Raw genomic sequence first — 22,500 nt, forward strand, 5'->3', positions numbered from 1 at the left:
GGAAATAATCCTATTTTAGTCCCGGGAGAAATATTCCACGTTTATGGAAGTGTTTTTGTGAATTTAATGCAAATTACATTGTCTGAATCCTGAAAAGTTGAAAAAGGAAATGGAAATGAGTAAAAAAAAAAAGTCAGAAGGTCTGACAGGAAGAAAGTAAGGTAAAAAACTCGAATACATTTTGCATACATATGCACATTCACAAGGATTCACATGTATTCTGTTTTATTGATTTCCTTGAGCTTTGATTTTAATTACAATAAAAGAATACTTTTTCGAAGACTTAATAGTACCCCTAAAGTGATGCGAATGATAAACAAACTTTTTTTCTTTTTTTAGCACCAATGATGCCATATATATCATCTAATTTTTAAAGCTCTCTCTCTCTCTCTCTCTCTCTCTCCTCTCTCTCTCTCTCTCTCTCGTCTCTCTCTCTCTTCTCTCTCTCTCTCTTATTAGCAATGCAAACGCTTGATGAAAAATTTTACCAATATTATCAATGCATTTTATGTTCTTCTCCCATCGTTATTCATCGGTAAATTAATTCGTAGTAGGACCATTTGTTCTTTGACTATTTTCCTGAAATACAAGATTTGATTGAGACAAGAGGTATGATCTTAAAAATAATACTTTAGTCATGAACTACAGTGGTATTTATATGAATTGCTGGCCAATCAGCGGCCAGGCAACATACACAGTAACTAACAGACCAATAATGTACAGTCATTAGATATTACTTTTATAACTTCTATAAAGATGAAAATAAAATGTGCTCGCCCGTCGGCACCACTCTGCTGACTCGATATGTTGCTCTGGGCAGAATCGTGGAAAACGGTGGGAATTTGGCGACGTCCTGTCGCTTGCAGCGTGAGTAATGCAGGCTTGGGAGTGCTAGCTCATTAACCACCCTGAGATTGACCTGGGCATTGCAGAGGGCGTCCTGCCCTGAAAACTGGACTGGAGGAGTAATGTGGTTGGTCAAATATGCTAGTCTCAGGAGGTTGATTGTGATCCAATCTGCTGTGCTGTGGATGGTCGATGAGGAAGGGCTTTTTGCTTGTGGTTGATGACCTCATAAGGGCCTGTGTAAGGCTGGGTCAATGCGGTCGAATAACATCAGTTCTGATGAATGCATGTGTTGTATTCAGGAAAAAGGTCTTGCCATTTGGCTTTTAGGATAGGTGGCAAGGGGCAAACAATTTTCCGACAATGGTCCTGAGTCTGATTTATTCGGATGGGAAGTATCGTTTGGGAGGAACCAGGTATCATAAGTGTGGATTGCCATAAACCATCTCAGCTGCTGACAGGTCAAGGCCCTCTTTAGATGTGGTCCACAGAGGCCAGTTCGAGGAGTTGCAGTGAAAATTAAGGGCTGCATTCAAGGTGCAATGGAACCTCTCGATCATGCCATTTGGTATAGGATGGTAGGCAGTTGTAGGATGCAACTGGGTGCTGGTGGGGCAGTTTTAGGGACATCCAGAGCTGCAACGTGAAAGCAGTACCTCTGATGCGATGGGTACACTGAATCTGGAAACCCATGATGAGAGGAAAAGCATGGCACATGCTGCTGCTGATGCAATCCAATCATAGGGGGGTTTTGGTTTGGGCCAATCGGTGTTGAGTTGTCGACCATTGTGAGTTGAGTAGGTAATAATGCCCTTCAGAGAGTGGGAGTAGTCCTATGCGATGTGAAACAGGGTGGTGAAACGGCGTTCCGGTGTATGAAAGGAGCCACTACCTGAATTTGTGTGATGCTGATTTTAGAGAGTTGGCAGGAAGAACATTCAAGGGCCCATGCCTTTGCGTCTTTTGATGTGCCATGCCAATGAAATGCTTCTTCATGAGGGTGGCTGTAGATCATCCTGAAGGGTTTGTGTGCCAGACTGCAGACAATGTCGAAAACGTGACGTCTAAGAACCTGTGGGATCCATGGGTGTGGACAACCAATGCTGATATCACAGAGGATGGAGGTGGGCTGTTGTTGTTAAGGGGGACGTTGTGCCATTGCAGGGATGTTAAAAAGGTTTTGCGGGTATTGAGCTCTGGGTCCTGCTGTTGCTTATCCCCAGTCTAATGTGATAGAAAGTACTGTGCTTGGCAAGGATTTGATGAGAATGTCATAATTTAGGTTTGCAGACATTCTGGGTATGTGGGAAGCAGGTAGGAAAACTCGCTTTTGGAATCAGTGATGTGGAGGGCGAATTCTGCAGGGGCTGCAGTGATGGGTATCGTGGACAGATCAGTGGCATTGATGAGGTGCCTGTTGGCAACGTCCACTAACAGTTGTTGGTGCGTCCGGAATTCTGCTCCAAGGAGGGATATTGAGGCGTCCACAAAGAAAAACCGCCAGTGGTACTTTCTGTCACAGAGGTCAAGTGTGAGATGCTTTTGACCGAAGGTAAGGATGGGAGAGTAATTGGCAGCTGTGAGTCAGACATCGGATGGCTTTGGGCATTTGGTTGGTTGACTGGATACATTATTCACTATCTGATGGAACAGCAAGCCCCTGTGTTGACTAAAAAATTAGTACCTGTGGTGGAATTAAGGATAAAAAGACAGGGACCGTTAGGAAACGTAGGATTGGATTTGTCAGGATTAAGGTTAGATTCGGTAAACATTAGCCTGGCCCTTGATCGAGGAATATGCACCTGCTATGGCTATCACGAGGAGCAGTAGGCATCATGGGTTTTTTTGGCCATGGGCATCCTGGGAGGCAGTTCTTGGCAGCAGGGCCATATGTTCTGTGGTATCGGCAAATCAGAAAACAACGGCAATTGTTGCTGCATGTGGTCGGGGCCCTTGGGTTTCTGAAGGCGGGATGAGCGGTGAAGGCTTGCCCACAAAGTTAGTGAGGGCTTGATGGCCATGGTGGCCTCTGTGGCGTTAGGAAGGTCATTTGACGCTGAAAGCTTGGACGTTCCTTGATGGCTGGCAAAGGCGTGGCCTGTTGGCGGCGGTTTTGCAGCAGTGTGGGCGTCTGTCAGATTGTCTGCTAGGATGGCAAGGGTATCTTCAGCTGTGTCTTTGATGTTGGTGCGTCCTGCCCTTATGACGTTGTCAGACGTTGCAGCAGACTTCCCTTTCTCGCTATTCCACCTCATTGACAGCTTCAGCCCTTCCACCATCCTACTTTACTAATGCTTTCGCCCCACCGAGAGAAACGACAAATCCTAGCGTCTTTATCAAAAGACTAATATCGCACGATTGGCGTGAAATCATTGGTCAAATCCTCGTCACAAATATTTTTTGTCCCTTTTCTCACCCAATTTAGCCCCCTTTATTAATTTTGGTTTCTTTTTCTGTATCACATTGGTAGAGAGCTTCATCCTTTTTTATTTGAAACCAAGATCGCTCTTTCATCGCAGCATTTGTACACATGGCTGTTCCACACTGTTATGATTTAGTCTAAACGCAAGAGGTTATTATCCAAATAATCAAATATCCATACGGATCGGAGTAAATCATGTCATTTTGATTTTTCACTGTTCATTTGTCTCATACTAACCTTTGAAGAAAAAATCCTTGTTTTTCACTATAATTGTTTCCATATTTTGAGAAGTAATCGAGAATGCATATTGTTTTGCAGAAATCCTGAAACAAGAACCTGAATCTTCAACTGAGTAAATGAAATGAGCAAACGTGTGCCTGCGATAAATTACAAATATAAAGATTTAAAATGAGTAAGTTAAGAGCGATTGACAGCCTATTCAAGTGCCATCTATAACCAGCATTAACTGTTTGTTAAAAAGAAAAAGATCCGAAAAGTTTCCCAAAATCAGGGATACATTATCCCTTCTTGGCACTATTACCTTTGTGTGCTACCTCTGATCCTTGTACACCATGTAAGCACGTGCAACCAGTAGAATAAACTGCACCTTTGTTACCTGAGAGCGAGGGAACAAGACACCCAATAATTAAACTTTGTGGCCACTGTGGACACAAGCCCAACTGTTCTCCACAAGGGTTTCTTGTGATTCCGAGTAAGAAATCGTTTCCTTTCAGTTATGAAAGCCGTGTTTGTTTATTTAATGGTCCACCACATCAAATGAAGTATGTGTGCTAAGGACCAGTAAAATTTCAAATTAGGAAGTTCGTTTCATTAGGTAAATTGGTTTTAAAAATAACAACACCTTGATGCGTATTTGTTTATAAAATATAACTCTTTATAGCCTGTCTTTTCAACATTCAGCAAAAAACCAGATTATTGCCAGTAACTAGAATTTGGTTTGTTTCAATGTTTATTGGTTTTGGTAATAATGGCGTTCCATTTTATGTTTATATTTGTTGAGGAAATTTTGATTTTCTGGCGAGAATGAAAATCTATTCATCAGGTTCTTGGACAAAGATACTTGGTAAAACATTTTTGTTGAAAACAATTCAACACATAAGTACATTTTGTTACCTTATTTACGTTAAGTTTATGAAAAGAGTGTGTATATATATATATATATATATATATATATATATATATATATATATAATATATATATATAATATATATATATATATATGTAAGTGTTTACATAATAAAAAATATGGAATGTTAGTCCCATATATATAAAATAACTAAAACTAAAACTAAAGAGGTCAACCAGATTGCTTGCAGGAATGTGATGAGACTAGAGACGCTAAAGATGACGTATACAATAAGTATGTAGGCTAAGATAACATGCCGTCACCTGTAGTCATTCAATTGTTTATAAACATTAGTCCAAGCTCCCTGCTTGAGACAACTACCCCGACCTATTATTCAAACGGCCTACGTGATCTGTAGCGTGTCTCATTCGATTGTGTGTTCGTATGAAACTATGTCATTGTATGTATGTTCATATGTTCGAACTACTGTCTGTTCCTTCATAACTTGTAACAGAGATGGTAGACAAGCAGAACAGAGTTAGCGATCGTCTTTAGAAGACCTGTACCTCTTTACCTAAGCTTTATCATGTAGAGGAAAGGTAGGATTAGCCATCATCATTGGCAGAAGCGATCAAGCTATCGTTATTAGAAGACTTGTACATCATATCTGATCTCACCATGTAAAACTTCAGAAGAAATTATATCTATTTTATACTTAGTGTTTTCTACAAGAACCTCACCGAACCATGAGTTTAACACATCGTCGTAAAGATAATACCGACTTCGTAATAGTGATCTACAAAACCCCAGACACTCCATTGAAGATGGAAGTGCAATACCAACCGACTTAGCGTATAGATTATCGCTAGTCTAACATTACCTCATAGGGCGCCTTATCATACAAGGCACAAGCCCTAATATTGGTGGCCAGCGGACCAGAAGAACTCTACAACGTCCTACGAAGAAAAAACAGAATAATAAATCATGAAGGTCAACGACGACGAAAGCAGCAGATTCTTCAAGCAACCTAGTATCATCATTAGTGAGCGACTTCAGAAAACAAACAAGATTCGTCAAGCAACTAAGTATCATCGTTAGTGAATAACTTCAAGAAACAAAACCGACCGTGTCCTTTTCCTACGGCAACGGAAGCTTCGTCTCTCATTAGAATCATTCAAGAAAACATCGTTAGTGAGCGTTTCCGGCACTGCAAGGAACAAACCGAACGCGTCTGCAGCATCGGATTTTCAAGGGCTCGAATCATCGAAACAACGCGCACGGGGGAAACTGAAGCCAAACCAGGTCGTCCGCTAAATAGAGAAGGAGGACCAAGGCCGTGTGTCGTTATCGGAACACCGTGAACTTCCCACAAAAGCAAGCTAAGTACAATTTTTTATTCATTTGGAGTAAACTTTGAGTGTTTCCTTTACAGGTCGAATTTCGTTATTCCTGTGGCTGAAGTTACGAGACATTCTTAATCTTACTTTTTTACAGAAATTATCTACATCATTGAGATTTCGCTACTGCGAGTTTTTTTATCTTTGAGTGTCTGTTTCCAGAAGTTTCTACTGAAAATATCATAATCATATACTATGTTAATTTTATCATTTTGGGTGATTATTAATCCCTTACGTAACAAAATCATATTAAACAGTGAATATGCGTTTACGCAGTGAACGTCTGTATTTATACAGATGCATAGATAGGGTCGTTAAGCACCGTAGTGATTAGAAAACACACAAAAAAACAAGTGGAACACCCGTACAAATCTATATAAATTAGAGGTAACACTATTTCGGGTCATGACAATAAATGCTCCTTTGCAAAGTCCCGATCGCAGTTTTAGCCTTGAGTTTTTGAGTTATATAAAATATCGAACCTCAATGACTCAACTTAACTTTAAAAATACGGCTGGATTGCAAGGAATAACATGTCTGTAAAAAACTTTCATCAGGCTAAATGCGCTGACCAGGATCCCTCACTATTTCAAATTTTAGCAAAGAATGAAGTACAAACAGTTAATATTGAATACAGTAGAGATAACTGTCTTATTTGTAATCGCATCAGTTCCTAATAGTTCGTCATTCATTGCTTTATACGTAACCAGCAACATAATGCTAAAAACACACAATACGTTGCCGATGGTAATAAAGAGAAGGATCCTAATTATTACAAAAAGAAATAGAAAAACAGTAGCCTTTCAGATCAAACAAGCAAACTCGGTTACTGTGTCACCTAGTCAAGCGGTCAAGGTTAGTCAAAAAACTGCCGAAGTGTTTCAAAGCATAGCAAATTCCACACAATAAGCGACTCTAGCAGAGTGGGGAAAAAGCGATGTTGGTTCATACCAATATCTTTTTGTTGAATTAAAAAGGATTTTCCTATGAAACACACGACCGTATTAAGTAATCAAGAAGCAGGTTTTCGTTTAATTTTAATACAATTAAAGTTCATAACTAAATACTGGATGGATTAAGCCCGACTGTGACGCGCCGGTTAAAAAATTAGAATATCTTGTTTATTCCATTACTACACGTAATATCCTGTATTTACGGACTCTCACCGTCTGTTGTTCGAACTTCTCTAATGAGAAGTCCGGATAAGCGAGCGCTTACAGATACCTCTATAGTTATAAAAAAACGTGATCTGTATGTAGTGTAATTGTAAGATCCATCCTAGGGGTATACAGATATTATCTTACATCCTTGCAAAATAAGGGCGTGTGTTTATCAAAGGAAAATCCTATAACCTTCAAACATAGTAAAATCCGTTTGAACAAAAATGAGACAGTTAATCAAATAATACTTATATAAAGGAACTATACATTTGTCTCATCAATCGTAACATTGTTGCAAATGACCCAACAGAATTCTCCCACAACCGCAGTCGTACTTTGCACGCAAAATCTCGAGAAGCATGCACCCTCGAATGTCTTAGTGCGTGTAAAAAGACTTTGCTGGGAAATGAAATTTTAATCCTTCCCGACACTCTGAAATATAACGATTTCCGCGAACAAAGCTCTAAAAGTATACTATCGTGGATACGGAAGTTATAAATATCGCATTTTTTATTGTTGCTAATTTTTAATCACGCCCCAACCAGTCGTGGATGAATCTCTCTGATAATCTATCTAAAGTAATATCCGTAAAGTCATTCAAGCAGAGGTGATTCAGCAGAAATTTTTTTTATCTTTTACCTGAATACCAGGAAGTTTCTCCACTAGCGAGTGATCTCTGGAGAAAAAACGGATGTAATTTAACACAAAATACGGTCTAAGGACAAACATAAAGCTATTTACGTACCTTCGTCTAGATTCTCAATGAAATTTCAAAATAGAGCTAAATGACGAAGTTGAAAAATGTTAGTAATAGGAGTCATTAGGAAATCAAATAGCCCATATAATTTTTCCCTCAGACGTCATGCCATAAAAGATCGGACTTGGCGTATCTGCGTAGATTTCTGTCGCTTAAACAAGGAAACGACTTCCGATAGTTTCCAGTGCGATATACCGACGACATCTTATCTCTGTTAGGTTAGAATAAATTTTTTTTCACCAATTGGACCTTACTTAAAAGCTTTTACCAGATACCATTACCTAAGTGATTGTACCTCATACTCCGTTTTCAGCACACTCAGGGGACATTATCAATTTTTTACGTATGCCTCCGGCTTACGTTGCGCCCCAATTACAATATAGTGTTTGGAGACTTTTAGGGGATAACCTACATGCCTATATGGATGATCTTGTAATCTTTTCTAATACCTTAGAAGTACATTCACATAAAGTAGAGCTAGTGCTACAGAGACAAAGACAAATAATCTCAGAGTAAAATATCTAAATGTGAGTTTTTTAAAACCGAACATGTTTATCTAGGTTTTATGTGTCTGGTCAAGGTCTTAAAAGTAGTCCATGGTAAGGTGTCGGCTATTCATAACTTTCCGGTACTTATTAACGTAAAAAGGGGATACAGCACTTTTGCGCTGTAGTGGGTATTACAATCGTATGTAAATATGTAAACTCTTCAATGATGACAGCTCCTTTAACAGATCTTACGAAGAAGAGCGTAGATTTATTATGGTCTGAAAAGCATCAACAGGCGTTCGATATCTTAAAAGCGGAATAATGCAGCTTACCTAACTTAAAAATCCCTGATTTAAATAAGGAATTTTTTTTTTATTATTGCAACAGACGCCTCAGGACCAAGGGGTAAGAGGGATACTACTTCAGCAATATGATAAAACAGTTCTTTCCTATAGCTTTTTATTCACGTAAACTAAAGCCCGTCTGAAAGTAAATCAATGCATGTAATAAAGCAAGGAAGGGCTAGGTATCTTTAACTCACTAGTACATTTTAAGTTCATAATCTATGGCTATCCTGATAAAGTCCTTACTGAACATGAGTCCTTTACCGAGTTTTTCAAAGGCTTTAATCACAGTCCAAAAGGAACTCGGTGACAAATGATCATTCAGGTTATTTGGAGCCAAGATAAGATATCTACCTGGGAAAGCAAATATCATAGCTGACGCATTATCCCGCAATCCCGCACCATACAGCAAAGAACCAGTAATTGGACTAAAAGATATAGAAACATCCGTGCCTATTGTTAAAACCGTATCTAAACAAGAAAATTCCTTAACCAAGAGATCGCGAGCATTGAATATCTGGGTCGCGAGCGCAGAACTGTTACAAACTGAAAAAAGCAAAGTGTCAAACAGCGATAAGCAAAACAATAAACACCAACAAAAACACTTCGAAACGGAAACAGGGTCAGCGGCTAAGCAAACCAATAAACACTTCGAGCAGAAACCCTAAAGCAAAAGTATATTTAAAGTATGTGTATCAGAATAATGTAATCAAATGAATATTATATGTAGGTCTGTGACGAGGTAAACCCGAAGAACACAGCAGATGACTAACGACCAGGGTATTTAGTAATAATCTCTTTCATACCAATCGTCATAAACTGGTTGCATTCCGTCATCCAGGGTTCCCTACTATGTCACAGAAAGCCAAATCACTATTTTACTGGCCTACAATGCTTACAGATATAAAAAGCACATAAACTAATTGTAACATGTGTCATGAAAACAAGGGATACACTAAGACACCTGTCAGTTTAGGAGCCTATCCTGTGCCAAATCAATCCTTGAAAGAATATACGTAGAATTATTAATTAACAGGGAATTACGAGTCTGACAGAGGGAATAAAACACTTCTTAGTGTTAATAGTTCCTGACACGTTATATAGAATTAATAGCACTAAAAACAAACACCCGCAATTGAGTGCGTTACGAATATTTATGAGTGCTAAATCAATAAATATGGAATTCAACACATAATAATCTGTGACTCGGGTGGTGTAAATCAATAATAATCTCCTTAACACGTTGTGTGAATTCCTTTCCATTAAGAAAACAATAATATATTTTATCACCAGAGTCAATCGGTTTGGTAGAATAACGGATAATTAAATAGGAAGTGTCAATGTCTTACGAGTTACAACTCGTGATGTTGGATCCAAAACTGGATTATAGCGGTTCTCGCGGTTTTAAATACCTTTATCAGTTATATCTTGTATCTATAGAATTAATGCCGCAAGTAGCCTTATACGGTACGCCGCTAGAACACTTTTCCACAAATTCAAGCCAAACCATTAATTTATCAAATATATATAAATAAATAAATATAAAAAAAAAAAATAAAATAAATATGGATACAAGTGGGAGTCAATATAATACACTCCGTAAGAAGTCGGAAGGGTTACAAATTATAATAAAAAAAGGAATCACGATAAAATCAATAAGCAAAACGTAACCCAAGGTTAATTAAATATCTAAATATATATGCGTAAAGATTTGAACTCTAACTTAACGCTTTAGTAATGACAAATAAGCTAAAAGTTCAAACACATATCCAAAATCTACTGAAATATTGTCGTCCCGGTGATTATATTCGTAGTCAATGAAAAAAAAATTAAATAAATAAATAAATAAACTAATAATAAATAAATAAAATAAAATAAAATAAAATAAAAGAGATTTTAAAGTCAGGAAGTCTAGAAGTGAAAATGTTATCTATGGAATAATCCTATATGAATCTTATACAGGGCTAATAATATATATAGAATTTGTATGGAACCTTTTTCATATAGTTTGAATAAGGAATATTTAATTTAACATAATTACAATTATGCAGTTTTCCAACATGAAACAATATATTGTTCAATTTTGGTACTGTTGTTTTTTTTTTTTTTTTTTCAGACATTCTTCTCATGCGGGTGGAGAATTAAAACACTAAAATATCATTTGAAAATACTAAAGTCGTATCTCTTACAGCAAGTAACGTAACTCTTAGCTGGCTGAGAGCAATCTCCTGCCAAGTGGACGACGTCATCATCTTGCCGTATCAGCATTTGTTCCTTTTAACCTCAATAATCTGCTTACACAGGCTTCATCTGTGTGTCGTCTCTGCTTGCAAAAGCAGATTGACTGGAGAAAGGAATGCTTAGTTCATGAACTTCACATGTGGTTCATAGGTCACATGACAGGCCACATAACATTATTCTTATCCGTGTGTGTAATGCAATTAGTTAAGGGACTTGTAATCATTTTAAAATTAATGAACAATATAAGGAAATAGAAATTTCTATAACATCAAAATGAATTAATTTTTTTTCTGAACCTCATAGACATTTAGAAGTATCACGATATGGATATGGATTATTTACCTGCAACATTAGCTTATTACAATTCAAGTAAAACATTCATGGGAAAATGTCACATTTCTTGAAAAACCCAAAGTTTATATAGAAATTAGTTACATAGTGGGTTTTTCGTTGCATCTCCTACCTATTAATAATGTTTTAAAAGTTAACCTCAGAGGATGCGCACGAGAAAATTGAATATGAAAACTTTTGTTAGGGCACATAGAATCATGATTAATATTCTCTTTGACTTCTTATGTTGCCTGGCAATCTTACAAATAGCTCCGTTTCCACTTCTTTGTCTAGTAACTTACTACCAGTAATATCGAATTTTCTTTGAGATTCGTAATGATATCTATTTATTTTTTATAATTCTGGATATTTTTACAAGTCATCATAGACCTGGATAGGTTCAATCATTGTTAATGCCATGGATAAAAAAAGTTTGTACAACGGACTCTTTTGAATTCCAAAATATCAGCGAATTTCATGTGGGTTAAGTCTGGTCTAAATGGCTCTCCCCTTCCCCTCCCCTGTATTTGGATGTCGTCTGAATTTACTTTGCCCTTGTGACAAGTATAATTTCACTTGCAGGCTGATTTAAGGTGGGAACCGGTTACAGCATCCTGCAGTACGAGAGTTTCACATAGCAACTTAAAAAATCGTTCGTCGCATGCGCAAGCACGACTACAGTCAAGTAACACCGCCTACAATGTGAAAGGAATTTCATCGGACTTCTTCGACGACACAGTATCTCGTCGTTAATCTCGTTTTAATGCGGAACGCTCCAGCGGTTGTCGGAATTCGACTACAAAAGGGACATACTTCCGACAATTACGACCCGACCCGAAGGATATTCAACTCTACTTTGCTGGCGAAGGAACTCGTGCTGGGGTATGTTTTTTTTATTCATCGCGAACGTAATCGTGTAGCTTAGGATGCAGAGAATAAGTATGAGCGCAAAAATAGAACGTTGGACCCGCCCCGCAGGCAAATTTTTCCCCTTGTTTTAACCATTGAAAAGGCCGTCTCATTGGCTATAGGTGGTTGTCTGGAACTGTGTTAATGGACGAAAAGTTGTTCGAAAAGCTAGTTAAAAGTGAAGTAGTATAACCTCGGTCATGATCCTATATATATAAAGTATCATGTATCCTATATCTATAAATGTATCATAAATAACAGAATCGAAATATTTTTTTGCGTGTACGCAATAGGAATCTATTATATAAAATGATCATACATAACAGAATCTAAATATATCTTTGCGTGTACGCAATAGGAATCTATTTAAAGTGCACATATATTAATCAATATATGAATCCATATACATATGTATAAAAACAAATCAGGTAGCCTTTAATCAATCAATGTTACCTTTTTCTTACCAATATCTGCAGTTATATATGAGTTAGTATATTGATTAATGAATCAGATATATAACATTTAGCATAAAAATCAACGAATCAATCAGCATAAAACATTAATAATTTTATCAATTCATATATGAACTTTTTTATCAATTAAAATATGATTTTTATCATGTTAATCTTCATTCTATGCAAATAATCAGAGTACATTGGTATTTTCTGTAGAATATGTATCTTAATGAGATGAAGTGAAAAACTGTATCATTATTATATATCATGTGACACTATTATTTACCAATATCATTGTTTTATATTTTATTACTTGAATCAATTCATGTACACCATGAATTTATTTACTTATATATATATATATTCACATAGTGTCTGTATCACACTCCTATAAGTCAAATGCAAGTCAAGTTTGAGTAATATTCAGTAGTTGGTTTTGGTAGCTGACGACGCTAATGTAAGTGTTTACATAATAAAAATATGGAATGTTAGTCCATATATATAAAATACTAAAAACTAAAGAGGTCAACCAGATTGCTTGCAGGAATGTGATGAGACTAGAGACGCTAAAGATGACGTATACAATAAGTATGTAGGCTAAGATAACATGCCGTCACCTGTAGTCATTCAATTGTTATAAACATTAGTCCAAGCTCCCTGCTTGAGACAACTACCCCGACCTATTATTCAAACGGCCTACGTGATCTGTAGCGTGTCTCATTCGATTGTGTGTTCGTATGAAACTATGTCATTGTATGTATGTTCATATGTTCGAACTACTGTCTGTTCCTTCATAACTTGTAACAGAGATGGTAGACAAGAGAAACAGAGTTAGCGATCGTCTTTAGAAGACCTGTACCTCTTTTACCTAAGCTTTATCATGTAGAGGAAATAGGATTAGCCATCATCATTGGCAGAAGCGATCAAGCTATCGTTATTAGAAGACTTGTACAATCATATCTGATCTTCACCATGTAAAACTTCAGAAGAAATTATATCTATTTTATACTTAGTGTTTTCTACAAGAACCTCCCCGAACCGAACCAGAGTTTAAACACATCGTCGTAAAGATAATACCGACTTCGTAAGTGATCTACAAAACCCCAGACACTCCATTGAAGATGGAAGTGCAATACCAACCGACTTAGCGTATAGATTATCGCTAGTCTAACATTACCTCATAGGGCGCCTTATCATACAAGGCACAAGCCCTAATATATATATATATATATATATATATATATATATATATATAATATATATATATATATATGTGTGTGTGTGTGTGTGTGTGTGTGTGTGTGTGTGTGTGTATGTGAAGTTTCAAGAGTTAAGTGAAAGTGAGGAAGAAATTAGTTCGGAATGAAAAAACTAAGATAGACGTATCGTGCACGAAATTCCATGCAATGGTTGTATTTTAAGAAATTCGAATATAGTATATAATTCAAATTCAATAATATATTTGTCAACTTCAGCTGGGAAGCAGATCATAGTTATTTGGGAATGGGTCAAAATATTGTTAAACTTGGAGGTCGATAGAAGACAACAAGGTTTTTAATCGCGAGGATTGTTTTGTAAACCGAAATAGGGCAGCGTTCCTCTGCCATTTTACCCTTGTTAGACGATCGAAGTAATTTTTCTTGTTTTCCTCGTGAAACTTTACATGTAAATTTTTATATAGCTTTCCTAATCGTTTTTACTCTCTTTCATAAACTTAACGTAAATAAGGTAAAAAGAAGCAAGAGAAAATATAAAATGTTTGAAGTGCCAGACGGGCATGCCCGCTGGTGTGGATAGGACATAGGCTTAGGTACAGTGGTACTAACGTTCCAACTACAGGTTCGCAACGCACTGCCTTTCAATTGAAAGAAATGGGTTCGATCCTCATGTGAGTTATAAATTTCTGTTCCTTACATGATATATATATATATATATATATATATATATATATATATATATATATATATATATATATATATCTGTATATATATATATATATATATATATATATATATATATATATATATATATATATATATATATATATATATATATATATATATATATAATATAACATATATATGTGTGTGTGTGTGTGTGTGTGTAATTTTTACAGCTTAATATTTAAAAAATCTGGGTACAGTCGTTGAGAAAGCATATGGAATAACAATAGCATATAATTATTTCATTATATACTGACTACTGATAAAGAAAAGCTGGTTATTGATATCGCAAAACAATACTGTTAAGCGCTCATTTAATAGATAGTTGTGTTAATGCTCATTCAGGTCTAGAGTAATACAGAGTCAGTCTGTGATTCAACAAAACTATATTACTGTAATGTTTGCACTCTTTTTAAAACACCTACATATCTCAAGAGAAACCTTAGGGGAAAAGAGAGAGAGAGAGAGAGAGAGCGAGAGAGAGAGAGAGAGAGAGAATGAGAACTTTATAATATCATTTTTCACTGTGCTGGAGATGTGGAAAGCACAAAAATAAAAGAAATGCAATTTTAAAAGTCGGCAGAAACCTCGTGTTTTTTCGGGAAAATATTTTCTTCCCCTTCGAGAATTTTTGCATCTATACATATAAAGTATTCAGAAAATATGCAAAATACAAGCTTTAATTTATTTGAAAACGGATAATAATAAAAACTGAAAGACAAAACTAAGTAGCTCTATGGATGACATTTCTTTGTCAATCATATGAGAAATGATTTTAGAGATGATCTGAAGTAATAAAGAAAATACACATCTCTTTTTTGTACTATTTGAAATATTGTATATAATTAAGTCAAAGAACCCACAATATCAGGTTCTCCTAATTAAAAATTTCACGTTGTATCTCCTTTAATCCATTGAACAAGAAGACAAACAAAAAAACCATTCCGCAGAGGACGTACAATCTTTAACAGAGTCGTTAGTCTAGAAAAATAGGACGGTGAACAGCTTTTTTTCTTACGATGCCCACACTGGTACTCGGGTGAGAAACTATGGTTGATTTCTGAGTGAGTGTTGTTGCGTTAGTTGAGTCAATTTTACAATGTTATTGTTTACTTTAAAGAACATTTAAGGATTATAGACATACAGACTAGAATAGAAAAATGCTTCTATTCGTCAAACACGTCTGAAATTACCTCTGAAAATTACAAGTAATAAATCTCCATGTTGTTACACACCTAAGTATATTTGTGCAATATTATGCATTGCGCTGCTGTTTTAATCATTGCCCTTGACGCTTTTTAGAGTAACAATAGATTTGACTTCCCTTTTTATCAATTTTTTTAAAACAAAACTTTACAACAACGTAGATAAGAGGACAGTCTTTAGTGCCTGAATTAGCAATTCCAATAACATTCGCAAAGTGATCTTAAACGTGAGAAGAAACACACGAGCTCCAGTGAGGAAAGAGTCGACAGGTCCCCCCAGTATTATCTAACGCGAATGAAATGCCACCTGATTCAAAGATGAAGCAGTGATACTGACTTGTAGTTTCAGCGGACCCTTCTGCTAATCGAGGCGCCATTTCGTCTTGATGGGACCGTTGCCATTGCTTTTGGGAAAAGTCATATTTCTGCTTCCGTACGTCACGAAGCCGTTATTAAAAGGAACGTGTTTTGCACGATGCCTGATAGTGCTTTGCTATATGCGGACCACGTACAGACTACGTTAGCTACAAGTAGAGCAGAGCACCTCGAATATAGTTTCTCGCTGTCAAAATAAAGAAAAATCCCAATAAAACTGTAATGTGTGTTCATGTATAGTTCACAAATAAGTGTGCACCTAAATATGGTCTTACATTCAAAGACATACACACTCACACACGAACACACACACGCATACACACACACACACACACACACACACACACACACACACTATATATATATATATATATATATATATATATATATATATTATATATATACACACACACTATCTGACCAACCCACCGGCAATGCTTGGGAAAACTCTGAATGTCAACGAAAAACTCTCTCTCTCTCTCTCCTCCCAAACCCCCTCTACTCCCTCTCTCTCGCTTAATCTCCCTCTTATGCTCTTTCTCGCATTCTCCCTGTCCTTTTAAGATAGTGTTTCATTCATGTTGCTAGCATTTTTTACATTTTTATATTTCACCCCATTCAACTGCCATTCCTACAGTGGCTGATCTTGGACTTGAAGGGCATTGAGAGTGTCACTATTCATCTCAGCAAACTCGAAAACTATGGATTAGATACTAATATATGTCATTCTTGATTTTTTATGTTGCTCATTTCCCACCTGTTTCTCACCCACTCTTCCAAACTAGGCTGAATTTGGACTTGAAGGGCATTGGGAGTGTCAATATTCATCTCAGCAACCTCGAAAACTATGGATTAGATATTATATCTGTCTTTTTCAGTTGTTTTCCCTTCACATGCCCAACCCCCACAGTATTCTTTCCCAGATGGTAAGTCACATATATATATATAAATATATATATATATATATATATATAGTATAGTATATATATATATAGTATATATATATATATATATATATATATATATATATATATATACACTTGTTATTTATAGTTCTTTAATACAGCAACTTTAATTTGGTGCGAGTATATTTCAAATTTGTCAACCAATCGTTAGCCAAGCGTGAAGCATATGAGCAATGCTCATTAGCTAGTAAGTAGGCAATACAAGTTGAATATTGGAAAAAACAAGGGATACCTTGATTAATTTTTTATTTTACATATTAGAAACGAGAAAAGCTGCGTCCTTTGTACGTCTTTTCATCAAAGTTTTGATATCCTAGAACCAACTCATGAATTCTTAGGTGTACAGATGAGATCAGACATTACAAGAAAATATGTATGCACTAAGCTATTTCATTAACAAAAAATATATCATTTAACAAAAATAGTTTTCACATAAAATTATCAGCCAGTTTGTGGTTAAAGAAATGTTGACATAATAACTTGTGATTGAAGGATTTCTTCATTCAGATAAAGAGGAAACGGTCGGAAGGTGGGAAATATTAATTTCCCGCGTTATGAAAATACGATTTAAAAAACTTGCTTTGGTTGTTCATTAGGAGAGTCGAGATTTTGTATAGTTTTTTTCTGCTGAAGAGCAGTCTGATCTAAAGTTATAAAACATATAAAAAAAAAAAAACACTGCATAGTCTCAAGAGACACTCAGTTTGTGTAAAAGAAGCCTTGTTGAAGGAAGAAGGAAGCCAAGACGATTCAAAGATAAACTGGATAGATTTTATAAGTGGAAGATGAAATACAGGCTATACACAAATACATAAACGAGTTGATAAAACAGAACTACCAGGTTATTGGAGATGCTGTGATGATGGTTGAATTGTGTATAGAATAGTAGTTGACCAATATTTGTGCATAATGGATAAATAAAATCGATCAACGACTAACTTATTAAAACTAAAAACCTTTTCTTTTCAAACAAAAAACTTCTGATACCTCCCTAGAAAAGAGAACAATAATGAAAATGTGAAAATGTCTATGGCATATACCAAAGTAACAAAATTCGTCAGTAAAAATTAGTATATGGTCATGATGGAATGTTCGTTTAATTATCATATCATTCTTACCAAAGCTGCTGTGATGAAATTTACGAATGTAAGTAATGTGTTGTGAATCTCTATTAAAGATTAAATTATTTACATGTGCATCAATTTCATGCGGTAGGTCGATATGATAAGAAGTGTAATACCACCATATAGTAAACGTGAAGAATAGAGGAAATGAAAAAAAATAAATTGGAGAAAATTAAAGAAATTAATGAACATTAATTACAGACGTCTAAAATACTACTCTCTCTCTCTCTCTACTCTCTCTCTCTCATCTCTCTCTCTCTCTCTCTCTCTCTCTCTCTCTCTCTCTTAAGAATTAGAAACTTTAAACAAACAATAATCTGAGTCCGCCAAGTCCCAAACAACTAACAAATTATCAGAGTGGGTGCAGTCTTAGAAAATATATCACAAATAGTTACTTAGCAACCAGTTATTTGACCAAGGCAGAGAAAATTTGATCCAAGATAAACCATATACGAACAAAATTGTCTACTGACTAAAAAAAAAAAAAAAAAAAAATACAGCCGAGATGTCTAGCACACTTTCTGCAAATAAAAACAAAGAATTTTAACTGATAATTTCGGATTTACTGATTATGCTCTCGGACAGAAATTTTTTTTTTTTTTTTTACTGATATTGGTATCATGCCTCACAAGGTCTAAATATATGTCCCACGCATAGATGATCAAGCATTTTATATACCGTAACGGAGGAATAATAAACAAACCGTAAACATGTTTGGAGAGCAAATGTGTAATTTAGCTAATCACATTGCAATAGAAGTCCCATCTTAATTTCCCGATTATTTTATCTTAGTCATCATCATTCCAAATTCCAGTAGTGTTTTGGATTTCTTGCCATACATATCGCGATGGTATATTGCGTCAGGAAGAAACACATTGTACTGTCAAAATATCTCACTGATAAACGTTTTTTACTGGAAAAGAAAGATCACATTGTTTTATTACTGTACAAGGATCCACTAGGTTACAACGCAAAGTCGATAATTGGGTGTTATTACTTGACCAAAACAAAATTGCTACGGGCACGGGTATTGGATATGCAAAAGAAACATGCCCTCGCCACTAGGCTGGGGATCATTTAAAGGAATTTAGTTTTTTTTTTTTTTCATATATAGGCAAGGACAAAAAAATAAAAATGAGAATGTTGTATTGTTCGTGAGAGTACGCAAGAAAGCAAAAGAATATGACATAAAATTGGTCACGGAGAATTTATTTAATGATTCAAAATACTGTTGAATGAATGACATTGTGATAAACTTTAAAACTATGTAACCGAACATTGACAAGTTGTGGTTTTGAAGACGTAACAAAAATATACAAATTCCATTCGAACGTAGTATACATTTCAAGAAAACGTAAATGAATATACATTACACAATTGTTTATGAAAAAATTAATCTTTCACCCTCTTTCCTTCGCAGTCTTCTAACTCGCCCAGTTGTCATCTAACTACGACATAAAAAATCAAGAGGCTCTCCAGTATTTTGAATGTATTCACGTTTTTTTCTTTCTCTCTCTCTCTCTCTCATTATATCTTATCGCTCAGCGATTTTATTTTTGTTTGTTTTTACGTCATCTCTTGTAACTTAGTCATTGCTCTTTTGTAAGTTTTGATTTGCAGTTAACTTTGGTTTTTATGTTCCTTTTTTTTAAATTTTATATTATGTATTTCAAAGAGTTATCATTTATTGCTGTTTTGACATTTTTTTTAGATACAGTCAATCAGTACAGTTTTCTTTCTGATTTATCTCCATTTTTTGTATCATTCTGTATATAAGTGACCCTGATGATGGGAAAAGCTACGCAGTATTCCCGAAAGCTCGGCTGCGCCTCTGTTTTATTCTCAGATAAAATAATAATGTCTGCAACATTACCACGTCTTCTGGCTATCCTGTTCCTCTTAATTGAAGTTTTCCTTACCGATTTGTGATGGTTGAGGCCGATAAGAAGAATATCGCTCTGCTGTTCAGTAGGGCTATTCAGTCGAGCGAAGTTGCGACCCATTTGAATACTGAACCGGTGTATCATTTTCGCTTACTCGACGATAAGCCCAAAAACTACTTTTTGTTGTTGTTGTTGGGGGTTAGGAAAGGTCTATGGAAGAGCCTACAAAGGTCTGAAAGTGATGTTAGGCGTTGACTTATAGATACAGGAATTTTAGGGTTGGATATTTATAGTTTATTTATTAGAATGGAAATTTAAAAAATAAATTATGTGCATGTTAAACAATACAGAAAAATTATTTGTATTAAAATATAGCATATTATTTAATTTTCGTAAGTGAAACAAGGCTCTATTTGACAGTAGATTTTATCACATTTTAATTTATGTTAAAAGTTAGGAATATAATGCTTACCACTTATGAGTAAGGGGAAAATCTTGTACGCATCCTGAGTAAGCTGGAGGTCGGATCATGCCTTGTTACAGTTAGGTCTAGGTCGACTTACATGCAAGCCATTCGAATAACCAATGACATCGAAGGCTGTCACTTGAAATTAAATAGTCACCCTGCAAATATTAACCGCCAATCTTTGTCCTTAGACAACTGTTGCATCCACCAAAACAAGACTGCGAAAAGACGCTCAAGTTACAAAAAAGTTTGACACAAGCAAATGCCGCGCCGATATTTATAAAACCAGTGTTTCTTCTGTAAGGAAAACTGAACGATGTTCAAAATAAAACCGGGGAATCTGCTGAAGACGTGTTTATGTTTAGCTGCGCCATCCGTAAAAAGTTAGTAGTAACTTATATGTATATACAGCCTTAATATTGTTACATTTTCTCTTGTCGATCTGTCTTATATTCGATGTTGTGAGTAAATAGTGATATTTTGCTGTAATACTTTTGTCTTTTATTAATCCATTTTTCATAATGTCTTGATCTTAGCAAATGAATGTATAACATATGCAAAAGATAATTGTAACTTGGCTTTAAGTACTCATAAGCAATACATCTGTTTTAGTTTTCTGTAAAATAAAACTTTTGAGAATACTTTGTCAGTCCGTCTGCACTTTTTCTGTCCGCCCACAGATCTAAAAAACTACTGAGGCTAGAGGGCTGCAGATTGGTATGTTGATCATCCACCGTCCAATCACCAAACAGACTAAATTGAAACCCTCTAGCCACACTATTTTTTATTTTTACTCAAGGTTAAAGTTAGTCATGATCGTTGTGTGTGGCACGTCTAAATGTGCACCAAAAACGCTGGCCACATTTGAACAAAGTGAATTCTTATTAGAAGTAATACGCGATTGGGGGAACATTCGTTTGTAATATGGTATAATTACGTGCATATTAGGAACACATTTACTTAAAGAATGGTATAAGCACCATAGTCTCCTTTGAAGCGTAGGCACATCTTCTGAACTATAAAGGACAAACAAAAATCCAGCATCAATGAATTCAAACAAGATACAGCTGCCGCTGCCTAATGTAACCAGTTACCATTTGTTTTATTTATTATTAATTGTTTCTGCATAATAAATCCATTATAAAAAACACTATCTGAATGATAATTCATAAAAGATGGGCTCACAGGATTAGAGTTTAGGCAAGCCATGGGTATAATGCCAATTCAGGAGTAATAAAGTTATTATATTTTCGTTTATCTGAGAAGAAATTTTGCCAAGGATTGTAGCCCAGTAGATTAAGACACGACGCTGCAATATTCCACGATAAAAAACGTGAAATGTATTCACTTGTAACTTTTTTAATTAAAAGACTTTCAACGTATTTACTTAACAATATTCTGTTTTATATTATAAAAATAAATTTTATCAATGATGTCGTTTGTTTCAGGTTGGTTTTATTTTGGTTTTGTAAATATATTCCAAAAAAGCATCCGCGGTAATGCAGTTTACCCTTAAAAAAAAACCCAATAGTTCCCTTTTCATTAGTTTTTCTCTTTACTGATATAGATATATTAATAAAATCTCAGTTTTTATCTTCTTTCTTTTCCATTTTGTCTATTCGTATTCGAGAATTAAAGCCTTAACCCATCTCGGTTTAAACTGAGCTCAATAAAAAAAACTGACTTACGAATCTCTATAAACATTTTCGCACCTTTACTTCAAAAATAAAGCATGTGCCTTTTATTCTAGATCTTTACAAAAGTTACAGTTCCCATCAATTCTAGTTTTCTGTAAAAAGAACACCATAGTGCTTTTCTCGCCGTCCGTCCGCACTTTTTTATCTGTCCACCCTCAGATCTAATAAAGCTACTGAGGCTAGAGGGCTGCAAATTAGTATGTTGATCATCCACCCTCAAATCATCAAAAATCCCAAATTGCAGCCCTCTAGCCTCAGTAGTTTACAGTTTAAGGTCCAGTTAGGCATGATTGTGCGTCTTTCAACGCTGTAATACATGACAAGGTCTAGAGAATATGAATGTGGGAACCACCGGGCCGTGCCTGAAAGTTTTATGGACCACGGCTCATACAGCATTATAGAAGA

Source organism: Macrobrachium nipponense, chromosome 2, assembly GCF_015104395.2.
Source record: "Macrobrachium nipponense isolate FS-2020 chromosome 2, ASM1510439v2, whole genome shotgun sequence".
NCBI lineage: Eukaryota > Metazoa > Arthropoda > Malacostraca > Decapoda > Palaemonidae > Macrobrachium > Macrobrachium nipponense.